The following is an 18,453-nucleotide window of genomic DNA, read 5'->3' as shown; positions in this document are numbered from 1 at the left end:
CGGTGGCCTCTTTGACCCCTAGTGTTGACGTGGGCAGAAGCCACTGACGGTACTACAGACGGTGACTGCTGGCGTAGACGCTGATGGCCACACCGACGGCGAGGCTCCTCCACCTGAATGCCACATGCTCCAATAACAAGGCCGGCGACCAATGACACACCATGGCCCGCAGGGGCCGCCCCACTCCGGGTTCAGGCACACTTGCGCACGCACACCTCTGACCTCCGGCTGCACTGCAGCAGCATCGGCAAACAACACACCGTTCAGGGGTGGCACCTACTAACACCGTGCCAGTGGGACGGACCTCGAGTGGGGAAACCGCGAAAGGAACATTGGGACATACCGATACGAACTGTTTTGTTTAGTTTGCCGTTTTTATGGCTCAGTTCTAGGAAAAAAATGGAAAATAAGGCGTCATTTATGGACTTTTCCTTTCTTGACTTAAGAAAATGTGACTATCTTCTATATGTCCTAGCACACCGGGGACACAAGGGACGCAACGACATGCCCCTTTTTATGATGGCCCACACCCTCACGATTCACCGTTCATTTGCAGCCGGCCCGCAGGGTTGTAGGCTTCGCTATGTGTACTGTACCTTTGACCATTAATAAACGTCTTTTAAAAAAAAAAAAAAAAAAAAAAAAAAAAATGAAGGCAGAATTATGCAATCTCTTTACTTCTGAAAATCTATTTGGATGGCAGTTCAATGGACTCTTGAAGGCTTTGGGACTATTTACCTGTACATTTAAATGTATCTGTAAATATTATCATATTATAGCAGAGCAATGTAGCCAAGAAAATAGTTATTTTTGGTTCCTTTAATCACTTTGACATTAATCATGGATGATTAATCCTGGTCTAATAAATCTCAGGGATATATTCTTAATCTTATTTAACAATAATCTGTGGACACTTTTCAAGATTTGAAAAAAAAAAACACTGATTTCCTCCTTTGCCTTGTTTTTGCACACTAATCTTTTCCCTTTTCTGAACCATAACCCTTATTTATTTATTTAAGGTTTTTGTAGAGCGCGTAGTAACCCGTGAGTATCCCAGCGCTGTGCCTAGTAAGTCAAGAGGAGACGGAGTTCAGGGATGTGCAGAGAAGTTTAGGGGAAGAGAAGGGTTTTCAACGATTTTCTGAAATGGAGGAGGCTGCGTTCTGTTCTCAATTTCAGAGGTAGCGAGTTCCAGTGCTTCGCTGTGTTCACCGAAAAGCGACGTCCTCCTGCACGGGCTTTTTTCACTCTGGGTACTACGATGAGGTTCTCGTGGTCAGATCGGAGTGCTCTGGTAGGTCTATAGGGGGTGATACAACTTTTAAGGATGGGAGGGCCTTCATTATGGAATAATTTGTGTGCCAGGCAGAGGGCCTTGAATACCACTCTTTCTCTGACAGGTAGCCAGTGGAGTTTCCTCAAGGCAGGTTTTGCTGAAGTTCTGGCCGGGGTGTCCGTGAGCAGCCGGGCAGCGGCATTCTGGATTTTCTGCAGGGTGTGAAAAGTGGCTTCAGGGGCTCCCAGGTAAATAGCGTTACTGTAGTCCAGCCTGGACAAAATGAGGCCTTGGATCAGAAGCTTGTGGGAGCTGGAAGGAAGCAGGGGGAGCACTTTCCTACATGACCTAAGAAGGCCGAAACAGATGCCAGCCGTTTTCTTTGCCTGCGTTCTAAAGGTAAGGTCTTTTTCTAACCATATTCCCAGGCTCTTGACCTCCGTCTTGGGGGTCGGGGGTTCACCCAGACAGGCAGGCCAGATGTTGGGAGGCAGGGAGAGCCCTTTTTGTCCTAGGAGCAGAATTTCGGTTTTTGACCCATTAAGTTTGAGTGCTGAGTCGTTCATCCATTGGTGTATTTTGGAGAGACATCCATGCAAGTTGGAGGGTTCTTGCTTGGGGTGAGAAAGAGTTACCACCAGCTGGGTATCATCAGCATAACTGATGATCGTCACTCCAAAAGGGGTGACCACCTCCTCCAGTGGGGCCATGTACACGTTAAATAACGTGGGGCTCAGTGACGAGCCCTGAGGCACTCCACACCGGAGGGGGATAGCAGAGGAGCGGCTGTCGTTCTCCCAGACTTGGAAGGAACGTTGGCAGAGAAATGATGAAAGCCATTTCAGAGCCTCGCCCTTCACTCCGATGTTTCCCAGGCGTTGTGTTAGAGCCTGGTGGCTGACAGTGTCGAAAGCCGCGCTGAGATCCAGGAGGATCACTGCCACTGATCCTCCTGTGTCTAGAATGTCTCTGGCCTTCTCTACTGCCGCCAGGAGGGCGGTGTCCGTGCCTTGACCTGGACGGAAGCCCGTTTGGGAACTCTTGAGCAGATAGTTAGATTCTAAGAAAAAAGACAGTTTTTTGTTCACTAGTTTCTCAGTGACCTTGCCAATCCATGGGAGGAGAGAAATGGGTCTATAGTTTGCTAGGTCCTCGGGGTCTAAGGAGGGTTTTTTGAGTAGTCCTTTTACGACCGCCGCTTTCCAGCTCGGAGGGACTTCACCTTGGGATAAGGAGGTGTTGATAAGAGCGGTAAGCGGGGGCACTATGGTGTGGGTGACTTTTTTGAGAAACCGTATGGGGACAGGGTCACTGGGAGAGCCACTCTTGATTGAGGCAAATGTGGCAGCTACCTCCTCCGTGGTAACTGGGCCGAAGGAGACAAGGTGCGGAGCAGGTGGTTTCGGGGAGGAATTCATCTGAAGAGGAGAGTTACCTTTATCACCTTCAATGAAATCAACTTCTGCCGAGGGTAGAGAGGCGAGAATTTTTTTGATTTTTTCATCAAAGAAGGTTGCTAGTTTGTTACATTTGTCCTCCGCTGCCTTGAAGTCCAGGTATTTCACTGGAGGGTCGGGGACATGAAGGAGTTCTTTCAGGATGAGGAAGGTTTCCCTAGCAGAGCATGAGGAACTTTTTATTTTTTCCTCATAGAATGCACTTTTGTAATTCCGGAGTGCTAGTTTGTATGCTCTTAAGGATGTCCGGAATGCGTCTTTTTTGTTAGCGGACTTGTCCTTCCTCCAAATGCATTCCGCCCTTTTGCATTCCTTCCGTAGAGCATTCAGTTCAGGGGTGTACCATGGGGCAGGATTGATCCTCTTGGCATGTTTGAGGGTGCTGGTTCTGGGTATGAGGCTGTCTAAAGATTGGATAAGCCAGTCATTGAATTCTATATCCGCCGTTTTAGGATTCAGGGAGGGAAGGGGGGTGGATTCCCTTAGCTTAGCTGCCCAGTTTTCCGGTACAAGCTTGTGCCAGCGTCTAACGAGCGTCCTAGCTTTAGGTGGTTGAATAAGAGTAATTTTGAGATGCCAATCCATGGGGATCAAGGAGTGGTCTGTCCATGGAAAAGGAAGGGGCGACCGGGTTTTAAAATTTCGAATATTCGTAAAAATGGGGTCCAAAAGCTGGCCTTTTTCGTGGGTGGCTTGTGAGTTCATGAGATGCAGGTCAACCGAAGAGAGGTCCGTTAGTAAATCAGCTGCAGGGTTATCGGTGGGATCAAGGAAATGGAGATTAAAATCCCCTAGAAGAAGGAAATTAGATGCTGTGGTTGCTTTCAGGGTGACATAGTCCATGAGTGTGCTGGGGAACTCACCGAGTGGGCCAGGTGGCCGGTAGACTAAGAGTCCAGAGAGAGAGATTGCAGGCGAAATCTGCAGAGTGAAGTGGCAGCTTTCACAATCTTTGATGCTGCCATTGTCAATCCTGCAGGTGAGATGGTCCTTGTATAGGATGGCTAACCCGCCTCCTCTGCCGAGAGGTCTGTTCAAGAAGCGTATTTGGTAGCCAGGGGGAACGGCATTGACGATGTCACAGTCGTTGTTCGGCGTCAACCATGTTTCAGTAAGAAACAGTATATCCAGCCTAGAGTTTTGAACGAGGATATTTATCTCATGAGCGTGCTTGACAAGAGACCTGCAATTAAGAAGGCCAAGTTGGAGGACTTGTGTGTGTGCCTCAGCACCCGGCGGGTTGCAGAGGATGCAGCCCGTAAATGGGTTGTCTCCAGTGAAGGTGTATTTGCAATTGGGATGTTTATTCAAGTTCAGTGCTCGAAGCCTGTCTTGGGTGTATGTTATGCGATTTTGAGAATCGGGCATAGTGCTTGGGCCCAGGGCCGTCTGGGCCCGGACGGGCCCAGACGGGCTTGCCTTAGGCGCGCCTTCGGCGCGCAGACGGCGCGCCCGCTGCGCCCGTCCGCTGCGCGTCCGGTGAAAACACATGATGATATGGGTGGACTGGAGGGAGTGGCCTTAGAAGTGAGGGCGTGTCCTGCACCGGGAATCCCTCTCCCGCGTCAGCGCTGACCTCGGCTGCGCGGGGGGGTCAAGTCCGAGTAAGTGCCTAAGTTTTTAGCAGCGTTTTCGTGCAAGCAGCAAGTAAAAACACAGTATACAACAATTAAAATCAGTTATCCCAACAGTTAGAATCTCCCGGCTGTGCCTCAGGAGTTACCAGGTATCAGAGCGCGGCTCGTATTCAGCGCGTTAAGTACTGGTAGGGGGCGTGGCTTAAATCGAGGGGGCGTGGCTTCAGGGCGGGCGGGAACTGTGCTTGCACCGGGAATCCCTTTCCCGAGTCAGCGCTGACCTCGGCTGCGTGGGGGGGTCAAGTCCGAGTAAGTGCCTAAGTTTTTAGCAGCGTTTTCGTGCAAGCAGCAAGTAAAAACACAGTATACAACAATTAAAATCAGTTATCCCAACAGTTAGAATCTCCCGGCTGTGCCTCAGGAGTTACCAGGTATCAGAGCGCGGCTCGTATTCAGCGCGTTAAGTACTGGTAGGGGGCGTGGCTTAAATCGAGGGGGCGTGGCTTCACGGCGGGCGGGAACTGTGCCTGCACCGGGAATCCCTCTCCCGCGTCAGCGCTGACCTCGGCTGCACGGGGGGGTCAAGTCCGAGTAAGTGCCTAAGTTTTTAGCAGCGTTTTCGTGCAAGCAGCAAGTAAAAACACAGTATACAACAATTAAAATCAGTTATCCCAACAGTTAGAATCTCCCGGCTGTGCCTCAGGAGTTACCAGGTATCAGAGCGCGGCTCGTATTCAGCGCGTTAAGTACTGGTAGGGGGCGTGGCTTAAATCGAGGGGGCGTGGCTTCACGGCGGGCGGGAACTGTGCCTGTCATATCAACTAACCTCAGACTATCTCTATCCCATAGTTTAATCCTCATATTAATTGTTATCCTAATTGTTACCGTATTAATCATCTACCCCTAAATCCACCCTATTCTAACACTTATAGTAAACCTAACCCTCGTGTTAACCCTACCCTGGATCCTAAGGAATAGTGTGCTACCTATTTGAAAAATGCATGACGCGGGACTTGCCATTTAAATACCATTACTGTATCAGACCTGACCCTTACATTAAATGTGCACCTACCCTTCTTCCTAAACCTAATTCTCCTCCTTGTATCAACATTTATGAACCTCAATAATTTAGGTCCAAGATAAACACATTTGAATCCAGGCATGGGTAGGACTAGCCATAGTGTATGTATCCTAATAGGAGGGTACCACCTGATGTACGCGATAGGGATCACCGGGTGAATTCTTTCTTATGGTTGGTTCTATTGTTGAACTAACATTAAGCCTGCTCGTAACTAACAAACCTACTTCACTTCTGTGGAGGCGTTAGTTGTTGTGACACCAGAGGTCCACACCACAGCTTAAGGCACATTTCCGGATCCAAACTTTGAGGAGTGATTTGCAGAGCCAGGGTGCCGTTGAAAAGGTGGGGGGGTATGGAAAAAACAATGGCATAAGACAACATCTTAGATGCCAATAAATGTGGGACTTTAATGTGATCCAGTGGAAACATAAATTGCCGAGAAATATGTAGGCCAAACAGTAAAAAACCTCATTTACTTCAGGAATCACAAATCAACAATAAATGACCAGGAACGTGTTTACCATGCAGACAATGACTGTAAACTTGCAGAACATTTGCAATTAGACATTAACATTCTTCTTGTGGAACAAATCTTCAAGAGGTGCCACAAACTCCAGGCATAGCTCCTGAAAGGAAGCAGATGGTCTGAATATAGTTATAATACCACCTGGTCACTCCATAGATTGATAGATTGCAGGGCTTGACTTATTCTACATTCCAAATGGAGTCTTCAGTGCAATGCTTTTTTGAAAATCCAGCATCTTCTCCTAAGCAGTCACTCAACAAGCTATCTTGTACTACCTGTGGCAGGAGGAAGCTGAAATGCTGCAGCTGAGATATATATATAAATTTTTCTTTGGCGAGTCCATCGGCTTGAGTCTTCTATCAAGGACTGGACTCAGTGAAAAGCTCTCTCATTATCATTTTGATCCCCAAAGAAGAGGGCAACCAAGCTTCAAAAAGGGCAGAAAAAAACTTTCGGTGTAGTTTGCAGAATTCTTGATTGTAGTTAATAGTTGATGTTGAGGTGCAAAAGCAAGGCACCGAAATCAGGGTTGTGAAAGAGATAAGCATAAGATCTTCGAGAAGAGAGAATCGCAGAGGTATCCTGCCATACAAAAACAGACCCAATACCCAGGGACAAATGGTAACTGAGTGTGTGATAAAAAGAACGTATCAATCAGCAAATGCGTTGCAGCACATTCTTCTCAAACCCATGCCTCCTTTTTTTCTTTTTTAAAGTTTTATTTATTTTATCCGTTTTACTAAGAACTGTATTCATACAGAGCCATCTCGTACTGTAGTTCAATTACTTTGCGTCATATTGCACATACACTTAAATACAAAAGACTACAGCCCATGCTTCATTCACCTCATCTTACAGTCCTAACTTAGTATGATCTGTCTTGTTCGCCACCCTCTTTCATCTGCTTATAATCAACTTAGTTAACCATCTCCTCCTTTTCCAGGCATCTCAGGTTGAATTTTCTGGTAAGCTCCCCTCCATACTAAATATGCATGTAGTAGGTCCAAGTAGTCACTAGGTCTCAACTGTATAGGAAGCAGCATCTATGAGAACATTGGAATGTTGAGAGCTCTATTAAAGAAAAAGGAGTGGCTCTGGGGCGATAATGGCTAGTATTAGTCCGGAGCTCCAATGTTGCAATGGTTGTCTTCATGTTTCTCCCTTTTAAATTTAGGACATTTTACCCTCACAGATGTAATGTTCTATTAGCCTTATATCCCTTCTTCCTTGGACTATACCAGTTGCTAAAGACCTTTTCCTGGATATAGGCCCATCCCCCACTTGTGTTAACCCCTTCGACGCTCATGACGAGCTGGGCTCGTCATGAGGTAGCCTCCAGCTCGTCATGAATAATGGGTTTTTGTAAAGAAGAGCACAGGAGGGGAATTTCGCTAGCGCTCATGTGGTTAAAGGTCTTTAACAACCAGTCTCAGCTTTGCCAGTGGGCTATAAGGCTACAATATATTTCTCTTTGATTTTTGAATTAGATCATTTCTTTTATCCAGCTGTCAGTGGTAGGAAGTGGTCACTTATCCCAATGCCTTGAAACAATTTTTTGGGCTAATAACAAGGACAGCGCAACCAACCTTCTTGTCTTCTTAGGTATGTTACACATATAACCCAATAAAGCTATTACTGAGAAGGGTAATAATTCCAGTGCAATGAGCTCTGTAAATATTTCTCTCCAAAATGTTCCCACCCTAGGAGAATGTAAGCTAGATGCATACAATCTGTTGGGTCGTTGCACTGTCCACATTTAGCATCAAGTCTCAAACAACTATCCATAAATTCTGTGGGGTGTAATGTGTACTATGTAGGAATTTATAATGTGTCTCCCTTTCAACGAGACAGCATCGGTCTGTCTGCAGCAATATTTGTACTTTGAGTCTGTTCGTGGACACCAAGATGATTGCCCCAGCTCCCCCTAACTCCCTAAGGACACGCCAACTCACCACTTTGTGACGCTTTGTATAGTTTGGAGATACTATACGAAGGATCATCAGCAAAGCAAAGATAGTTGAATACTGGTAGTGCCGGAGGTTCCACTGGAAGTTTAGTGAATTTGGATTTAAATGCTACTCTTAATCTGAAATGCAAGAACACATCTGGCGAACCCCTCTCATCGTCTAAGCGGTACATAACCCCAATCACCTGTTTGACAAGTTCTTCTAGCTGCTGGATGGCCATGGGTTCAGTGGTAGGCAGGATAGAAGGATTGTAAGTTAGTGGCATATTCAGTCAAAATAATCTCTCCATCCTTGCTCATTTACCCATGATGACCCGTGCCCTGGCAGTGTATCTGTCCAGGTTGATATGGTTAAAGTTACTATAATATGGACTGCATAGCATCGCCTTCAGGTGGCAATATTTGGTTATATCTTTTTTTCACCACCACATAGGGTACAGCACCTGCAGGATGATACCAATAGTAAGCAAAATGTGCCTGCATACAGAAATATTATAATTCAATACCATGGAGTTCCAGCCCCCCTTTTTTATGGGGTTTGATCAGTGTTGTCCATTTAATCCCAAATTGCTTCCCTCCGCACTAGCTTGCTCAGCAGGGAATGTAGTGTTGCAAACTATTGACATGTTGAGCTAGAGTGGAAAGGGAAATAGATTGCCCTCCCTTTTTTATTAGAACAATTCTGCTTATCAGCATCAAAGGAAGCTTGGTCCAGCGGTTGCCTCACTCCTCCAATTTTGCCATAGTCTAACCTTAGCTGTATCTAAGCAGTATGCCTATGTCATGATTGATTGCTTTCTCCAAATACTTCATGGAGTCTAGTGCCAGAAGAATGGATATTCCAGCTGGTACTGGTGTGTTCCTGGTGTGATAGGAAAGAGCAGTGATTAGTCCTAATTAATGTTAAAACCAGATATTATGCCAAATTATATAAACATTCTAATAAGGGGCAAGATATTAGTTGCTGGCTCTCTAATAAAAAGCAGGACATTCTCTGCATATAGGGACAAGAGCAGCCAGTGGAACCCTTGATGGGAGTGTTATTTGCATATTCTGCACGGTAGTGGCTCTATCCCAATTGCACATATCAGTGGTGCTTGGGGACCTACCTGTTGGGTACCTCGAGATACAGACAGCCTGCCTGAAAGCATGTTATTTCCAATTACAGGGGTATTGGGTTGTGTAAATAATAGTCTTACACAAGACTAGAATTTATCACCCAAACCCATCCTTTCTAATACTTTATTGATAAAGTCCCACTCAAGAGAGTCCAATGCTTTTGCCACATCTAAAAACACTGCCACCTCTTAGAAATCGGGGTTCAACTTGTGTAGCATTGCAAACAGTGCGGGGTGGAGGGGGTCCAAGCCAGCCTGCTCTAGCAGCACCAGTTGAAGCATCTGAGGCATCAATATTTTGGCTAGAATTCTGTTATCCAAATTTATCAGGGACATGGGATGAAATTAGGAGCATTTTGTTGGATTTTTGCTTTTACAAGCAAAATTAACAGTGCTTTTCACTTAGTAAGTAATAGCATATTGACTCTTGGCATGCACGCATGAGATGCGGTGCAAGTATGTCAGCATACTCTTTTTAAAACTCAGCTGGGAATCCTGCCTGGAGCCTTACTTTCAGGTAGTATTGTAATGGTTTGATCTCTTCTTCCAGAATTGGTTGCTATATACTTCCTGAGTGAGTTTTCTAGCCACACAATAGCGCTGCTTCCTCCAAGTATGGATCTATTTCATTCTCATTACATGAAGAGTGTGATGTGTAGATATCAGTTTAAAATTTTGGAAAGTCATGGAGAATTTCTGGATTGTCATATATTCTCTCCCCACTTTCCTTATGTAGCTTTGTCATCCCCGCTTTAGCGGGACTTTTTCCCGCGAAATCGGCGATTTTTTTATCGACCTATTAACAAGCTGTCGCTAACAGCAGTTAGCGACAGCTTGTAGGTGATAGCTACAGGTTTGGGGCCCGCTTTGCATGTCAGCAATATTTATCGCTAATGACATGCAAAGTGGGCGTACCCAACCTGTTACCGACTGAAAGCAGTCGCAAACACAGCTATCGCCTATTAGCAAGACAGGCGAAGTGATAAAATAATTTGTGCTAAGCTCGAATATCGCTAGAAACTAACGCCTGCTCAGACCACTTCTTAACCTGTATATCCAATGGGAGGTGGATATTCAGGTTAAGTCCCCATTAGCAATAATGCCTGAATATCGCTGGATTTCCAGCGATATTCACGCATTGAGCCGCTATCGCCGGATATTTTATCGCACTGGAGATAAACGTTGCTAATAGCACGTTATCTCTGCGATAATATCCAGCGATAAAAAAAATGCATTTAGCAATAATTATCGCTACTCCTTGCTAATATGCCCCCTAGTATCACTGGTGGTGCTTCGAGGGAAGGAGAAATGACCCTACCTCCTTAAATGTAGATCCCATGGATCATCAAAACATTACAACCGATACCCTGAGCACACATCACATTATATAAAAATGTATGTAAAAAGTTCAGTGTGCATGAGTTTCTTCTGTGTTCTTTATTTCGTAACTTCTTATGCTCAGCCAACACAGGTTTCGTCGTATAGGGCAGCTCCCCACGACTTCTTTAGGGCTCTCTTCCTTTCTGACTATACATTCAACTGCTAACAGAGCAAAGCATACTTGCCGGGATTTGCGGATCATTGAGCGTACTCGCTAACGAGGAGCGAAACCCTTGTGACTAGAACAGGGAGAAGGGTGGAAGGACCCAAGACATGAAGGCATATTGCCGTACATTGGGATCATTGGAGGTGAACACAGGGACGGAATTAGGAGAGAGACTGAATACTGGTGTGTATCAGGCGGTAGACGACCGGGAACCAAAGGAGGAGGGATACCATACCACGGCGCACCGCCACAGAGGAAACGCACCCGTTCCCTGCGAGCATCTCAACAGATGGATCCCCTCCCGGCTACCGCCTGATACACACCAGTATTCAGTCTCTCTCCTATCTACCTATATAGAACACGAACAATAAGTCCAGACTACCTTTCAACCCATACGTTTGAGTTGAGCTCTAAGCCCTGAAGAGTCGTGTTGACTCAACTGTACACGACGAAACACGTGTCGGCTTTTTGTGATATTCCTCAAGTCTGGAGAAAATAAACCATCATCTTGCTGTGACTAGGAACACACCAAAGAATCTGCTTCTGTTCTTTGATTCTCTTTAGTCATTGTACTGTTTCTGTGATACTTTATTGTAGTTGCGAGAGCATAGCCTTGTAAATGTGTTTAGTCTTCTGACTATTTTAGACGGTTAAGGGTGTTTTTCCGCCTGCTCTTCACGCACTACACATTAACCATCCACATTACACACTGTAACGTAAAACTGAGGCAGTGCGCCCTTGATATCTGAATTTCCTAAAAACCCCTTTTCAGGTCACAGGGACGGAATTAGAAATGGTCACCAGTTGAACGATTATAATGTGATGTCATCTGTTTTTGTTTGTCTGCATCAGGTTTAGCTAGATGTAGTGCCTCTTTTTCTTCTCTGTGAGATGAACAAGTTTGGCTTGACCCTCAATGATTTAAGTATCCCGGCATGTTTAGCAAAACAGATACCACAGATAAATTCTACAAAGATTTTATGCACCTTACTTCCAAATATACAGCCTAGTAGCTACTCTGATGGAAATCACCAGGGACTACATTGTGCTACCAAGCCTGGCAGTGTTGCAGGGATTCTTCTCAGGAACAGAACTATGCTTGGGAGCATGAAACGTCAGTAGGCAGGGACTGAGCCACCATATCACCTCAGTACCATGAGTCCAAGCCTGACTAGCAAGACAAGTGAATCGACACCCCAGAGATCGCAGGGATCTCAGGGATCGCAGTAACAGGACACCCCCTTTTACTCTCAGACTCGTACTCGTCCACAATAAGATATAACTGAGACACAAAGGAAGTTTAAAATATTTATTAAAACTATCATGCTCTAGATGCAGTGTTCAAGCCACAATAAAAAAAATAGACTCCAAACAAAAATATAGTCAGCATATTCAGTAAACCATATAATATGAAAAGGGAAACACCCTTTACATTGCAGTCATTACATCGCACTACCTTTACATTGCAGTCATCACATGGCAACATCCTTTACATCGCATGTCAATACAACGCAGCCATTACATTGTATGTCACTACAACGCATGTCATTACAATGCATGTCATTACAACGCAGGCATTACATCACAAGTCACTACAACGCATACCATTACAACGCATAATACCCTTACACTATCCGACACTTAGCCTACCGTTGCACTCACTGTAGTTGGAGTAGTAATTTTTACCCCTACACTATCCAACACTTACCCTACTGTTGCACTCACTGGAGTTAGAATAGTAATTTTACCCCTACACTAACTGTTGCACTCACTGGAGTTAGAATAGTAATTATTACCCCTATACTATCCAACACTTACCTTAAATGCAATGTAATGGTATGCATTGTACGCTCTGCATACCTGGACTGCCCTTTTACTTAGCAAGGACTCTGTTTGTGGTTCTTTGCCCTGGGACTTTGCTGCTGCTCGGAGAGACTGGTTTGTGTCCTGGGAGTTGCTGTTTGGGAGCGAAAGGCAAGAGCTGCAGGGCTGCGAGCGACTGCAGGGACTCCAAGTACCAGGAGTCCCTGCCCGGCCAATTGTGTACACCTGGCCCGCTCTCCCTGCTAGCCCCGCCCCCAACAAACGGACCTTAAATTCCTACTTCTCCCCCGCGTCGGTGGGACACTCTGCATACCTGGACTGCCCTTTTACTTAGCAAGGACTCTGTTTGTGGTTCTTTGCCCTGGGACTTTGCTGCTGCTCGGAGAGACTGGTTTGTGTCCTGGGAGTTGCTGTTTGGGAGCGAAAGGCAAGAGGTGCAGGGCTGCGAGCGACTGCAGGGACTCCAAGTACCAGGAGTCCCTGCCCGGCCAATTGTGTACACCTGGCCCGCTCTCCCTGCTAGCCACGCCCCCAACGAACGGACCTTAAATTCCTACTTCTCCCCCGCGTCGATGGGACGCTCTGCATACCTGGACTGCCCTTTTACTTAGCAAGGACTCTGTTTGTGGTTCTTTGCCCTGGGACTTTGCTGCTGCTCGGAGAGACTGGTTTGTGTCCTGGGAGTTGCTGTTTGGGAGCGAAAGGCAAGAGCTGCAGGGCTGCGAGCGACTGCAGGGACTCCAAGTACCAGGAGTCCCTGCCCGGCCAATTGTGTACACCTGGCCCGCACTCCCTGCTAGCCCCGCCCCCAACGAACGGACCTTAAATTCCTACTTCTCCCCCGCATCGGTGGGACGCTCTGCATACCTGGACTGCCCTTTTACTTAGCAAGGACTCTGTTTGTGGTTCTTTGCCCTGGGACTTTGCTGCTGCTCGGAGAGACTGGTTTGTGTCCTGGGAGTTGCTGTTTGGGAGCGAAAGGCAAGAGCTGCAGGGCTGCGAGCGACTGCAGGGACTCCAAGTACCAGGAGTCCCTGCCCGGCCAATTGTGTACACCTGGCCCGCTCTCCCTGCTAGCCCCGCCCCCAACGAATAACCCTCCCTATAACTTTAGCAACGCCTACCGCAACGCGGGAGCGCCCGGGGCTAAGCCCGGGCAAAGGGCGGGCCGTCTGTGGCCGTCAGGGGCCGGAGGAGGCCGGGCTGGGCCACCCTATTGACGTTTAGGGCTAAGTAATTATCTTCGTTAATCTGTGGGATTGTACTGATTTATTTTCAATCTGTGTTTTATTGATTTATTGTGATAAAGTACTAATTGTAACGCTGTGGGGGGTTGTAAATAATGTCCTTAACACAAAATAGTACAAGCCTGGTCCCCTCCCAGGCTGAGGGTGGATTAACCATCCTTGGCCCATTAGATAAGTTTTTTAACCGTGTTACTCAGGATAATGATAAGGAAATTTCTCTAGCAGAGAAACGTGCCGAGCGCAGGCTGTCTATTGAGATCCTTAAGAATTCTGCGGATAAACGCTTACCGCAAGCCTTCCCGGCATTGGTCACCCCCTTGTCGTCCATAACCCTGCCTGTTGTGTCTGAAGTACTTAATGTATCTCCGCTAATCTTGGAGACCGAGGGTGGTTTGAATTTGGGATCAGAGATTTCCACTCTGTCCATAACTCCTTCTGTAAATCTTATTGACTCCCCAATTTGTATAGCTGAATCTAGTGTGTCCACCAGTGCGCTTATTCCAAAATCATGCGCGAAAAGAAAGAGGAGCACCGCTCTGAGGAAATGTTACTCCTCTAAACCCCCAACTAAAGTTAGGAAAGTCGCAAAAAATTCCCTGCCCACATGAAAGGAGAATAGTGAGGTCAGTGAAAGTGGTGACCCACTAAAAGAGGGGGGACATGTTCTTGTAGTGAGTCCAAGCCTTACCACTAATGACCCCCAGGGGAAGGGGTTGGTTGTGAACGCTCCCTCGATACATCCACTGATACCTGAGCTGGAAAAACCATTAAGGTCCCTTTTGGCACCTATAGAGGACCAAGTTAATAAGATAATTAGTCGTTTGGATCATTTAGAGCAGGCCACCCTTGACAATTTTTTCTCTACAAAGTCTCTAATCAAATCCCAATTTAGGTTAAACGAGAATAGCAAGTGTCAGGGAAATATTGGAAAGGAAAAAAACTCGCCTATTGTCGAGAAAAAGTCTCCTATAGCCAGAACTACAAATGAGTCCCAGAAAAAGGGACCAAGCCAATTGACTAATCCTACAGTCTTAGCCTGCCCGGTCATTAGTTCAGGAAAAAAAAAAAACAAGGTCCCAGACCTGGTGCCCAAGGGCAAAAACAAAGAATGTTTGCAAGGTAGTATTCCTGTTCCTAATAATCTCCAGCCCCCACCAAGCATTCCTAAACCCCACCATAATGCTGGAGCAGTGGTTAACAACGATTCCAGGCTAAGTAATGCTCCACCCACTAACCCCCAGCCAACATCAAATATCTCTATATCTCGTCCCGTTGTCCCAGCTATTATACAACCTTTATCCCATCCAGCGAAGCCTCCTCAAAAGATACCCCCTATGAATCTTACCCCGGATTCTTATCCCTACGTCGCGGTCCTTACAAATGTACCACCTCTTTTAATTGGACAGAGGGAAACCTTCCAGATGCTCAAAAACAAGGTAATGCACTGGTTAAGGGTAAACAGACCGCTACCAGGGGAAGTGGATGGGCTGATAATAGGGGTAAGAAGGACTGACTGGATTGGTTATACTCCCAAGAATTTGGGGGGGTGATTGTATTGTTATTAACTTTCAAGACCCCAGGGTGGCTGGTTGGATAACGAGACAGAGCTGGGGAACAAGTAGTGGTGGAATTGTTATCGTGGACCTTACGTTTTTTTATCCAAGGCAAATTTGTGCCCAAGTAGGTGCGCCTAGGAACTTAAGCTGCTCCAATAACTTTTCGCTGGTGGGGGTTGCTCCATCTATTACTCCATTGCAATGGCAAACCCATAGCAATGGCCTAAATTATAACCCTTTGGAAGGTATGCAATGTTTGGGTTGGGGTTGCTGACCAAAGTTTGATTACTGGAATAGTTGGGGAGGTACATTTTGTCGGAACCCATGTTGGAACTTGGATGTACCTGAATTAAATGTTAATGTTGTGCTACATGTAGCGGATGTTGGTGATGAGACTGAATTTAAGGTTGAGACAATATGAAATGAGGGCTTGGCGCACAGCCAGTTATGTGGTAGGTAAACAAGTGTTTGAAGAATTGCTGGAGTTTTAAGGTGCTCCTACAGGTGTCGCATCCGTTCGACTGCGACTCACAATGACATTCTGTTGAGTGTGCTACTGGAGTGTAGGCACATCCCTGTGTTTGGGCACACTTGTTAGGTTCAGGGCACCGCTGAGGAACTAGCATCAACCTTAGAGGACATCAAGGTACAACTAGAAAAACACACAAGGGAAATAAATGAACGCAAGATCCGGAAATTTCGCCGGGACACCCTGGACCATAAATTGGGAGAGGTTTACACGTGGGCGGATGTATACGCCCAACGACGTAGAAACAAACCCTTCAACCCAAACACTGACACCTCTTCCTCCGGAAGTGATAACTCCAACCGTCCACCAAAAAGAACTCAGGCAGGCCCCTCAGCTTCCACTGGTCCTTTTAATGAAACACCATCTACATCCAACATTGATTTAACTACCATTGAGCCTTTTTTAGGGGCAGGCCCAGACAAAACCGCAGACCCAGACGGGGGAAAAGGGCAGGCAAAAAATCACAAAGAAACCCAACAAACGTCCAAGACCAGACAAAAAACACAAAAGAAGAATCGCTAGTTATCAACATTTCAGATGTTAAACTCACTGATTTTGAAACTAGAACCCTACAAAAGGGCATGTCCTTCATTCCTACTTGTGACACCAACCTACTGGAACTCGATGTCAGCACCTTCAAACTGACAAGAAAACTAAGACTGAAACATTTCTTTGAAAATATCCTAGAACCAGCAAAGGAACAAAAACCTGATCAACTCATGGGCTTACGCCCGAGAAGCACCTTTATACCACCGACTAGTCACAAAAGCATAGACACTTTTGAAACCCTAGTAAAACAGGACATCTCAAAGATTAACTTTCGTAAAAAAAACTCGTAAAAACAACACCAATAAAGAAATGGATACCCTTAAGAACCTAGCCAGGAACCCCTCTATCAAATGCGTGAAGGCTGACAAGGGCGGCGCTCTTGTCATTCTCAACACACAACTCTACGACCAAAGAACCCGTGAACATGTGATGGACCAGGAGGTGTATTTACCCCTGGATGGAAACCCTACTAATGATTACAAAACTGAACTACTTCTAATCATTGACAAAGCCACATCCGATGGCATCATTGATGATAAAACCAGAAGATACCTCAACGTAGAACACCCGAGAAGCCCGTCCATCACCATGCTACCCAAAATTCATAAAAATCTGACGGATCCTCCGTTCCGCCCTATCGTCTCCACCAGAGGTTCAATTCATGAACCAACAGGAAAATTGATAGACCGTTACCTCCAACCAATGGTTCTGAATTTACAAAGCTACATAAAAGACACCACCGAATTTTTGAACAAACTGTCCACCGTACAAATTACTGAGAATGAAGAAGTATACCTTTGCACAGCTGACGTGAAAAGCTTATACACCTCGATTCCCCACGAAGGAGGAATCAATGCCGTAGAGCAAGCTCTACTTTCATCTGAAATAGACGATTCTTTGAAACCTTTCATATTGGAATTGATGATATATACTTTATATCATAGTTACTTCAAATTTGAAGAGAAATGGTACCTCCAGATGTCCGGCATGGCCATGGGCAATTGTGCGGCACCGACGTACGCGAATCTGTACATGGGCAATTTTGAACTCAGCCACATCTACAAGGATGCCAATTGGATGAGGAACCTAAAACTTTACGTACGTTATATTGACGACCTGTTTTTCATTTGGAAAGACTCAAAAGAGAACCTTGAACTGGCCCTCACAGAACTTAACACGAAAGATGATCGCATTGAGTTCACTTGGAACATTAGCCAACAGGAAATAACTTTTCTGGACGTTCTCATAAAACTTACCCCTCAGGGCATCGTAACTGATCTTTTTCGCAAGCCCACCGATCGCAACAACTCTCTGCTCTTTAGCAGCTTCCACCAGAATTCATTGAAACGACATCTACCCTACAGCCAATTGTTAAGAGTTACACGCATCGTTTCTGATTCTGACACTAGGATGACCCAAATTGAATCTATGACAGCAAGATTCCGGAATAGAGGATACCCGGAAGATATCCTGCAAGAAGCAGTTAAGCGTACCTCCACCATCTCCCGAGAAGAAGCCTTACAACGCACAACGAAATCTGCAGACCAAAGATTGGTCCTTGTTTCGAGGTACTCCACCTCAAGCAAATGTTACAAAAACATCATTCTGAAACATTGGCGCATCTTAACACTAGAACCTGATTTCAAGAACCTTTTTAAGGATCCGCCCATCTTTGCATACACTAGACCAAGGAACCTCAAGGAAATCCTATCCAGAACGATCACGACTGCAGAATCTACCCAACACACCGGTACATGTCCTTGCCACCACTGTAACAATTGTAACAACATAATCAAAGGCAGTAACCTCAACCACCCTATGCGAGGTTTTAACATCAAACTGAACGTGGATGCCACTTGCGACTCCTCCAACCTGATTTATCTTTTGAAGTGCCCTTGCGGTAAGATTTACGTGGGCAAAACTAGTCGGAAGATCAAAACCCGACTTAACGAACATAAGTCAAACATTCGTACGAAAAATCCCAAATCCAATGTAGCCACCCACTTCAACGAGGCAAACCACAATGTGGCTCAGCTCAAATACTTGGTCCTTGAACTGGTCCCCAAAATCGAGGGGAGAGATAACAATAAGACACTTCTACAACGCGAAACCTCATGGATGTATAGACTTCAGTCACAAAAACCCTTCGGTCTTAATGACCGTACCGAATTAAGTTGTTACTTATAATGGACACTGATTGT

The sequence above is a fragment of the Lissotriton helveticus genome, chromosome 2_1 (assembly GCF_964261635.1).
Source record: "Lissotriton helveticus chromosome 2_1, aLisHel1.1, whole genome shotgun sequence".
Classification (NCBI taxonomy): domain Eukaryota; kingdom Metazoa; phylum Chordata; class Amphibia; order Caudata; family Salamandridae; genus Lissotriton; species Lissotriton helveticus.
Note: the sequence above shows the minus strand (reverse complement) of the source record.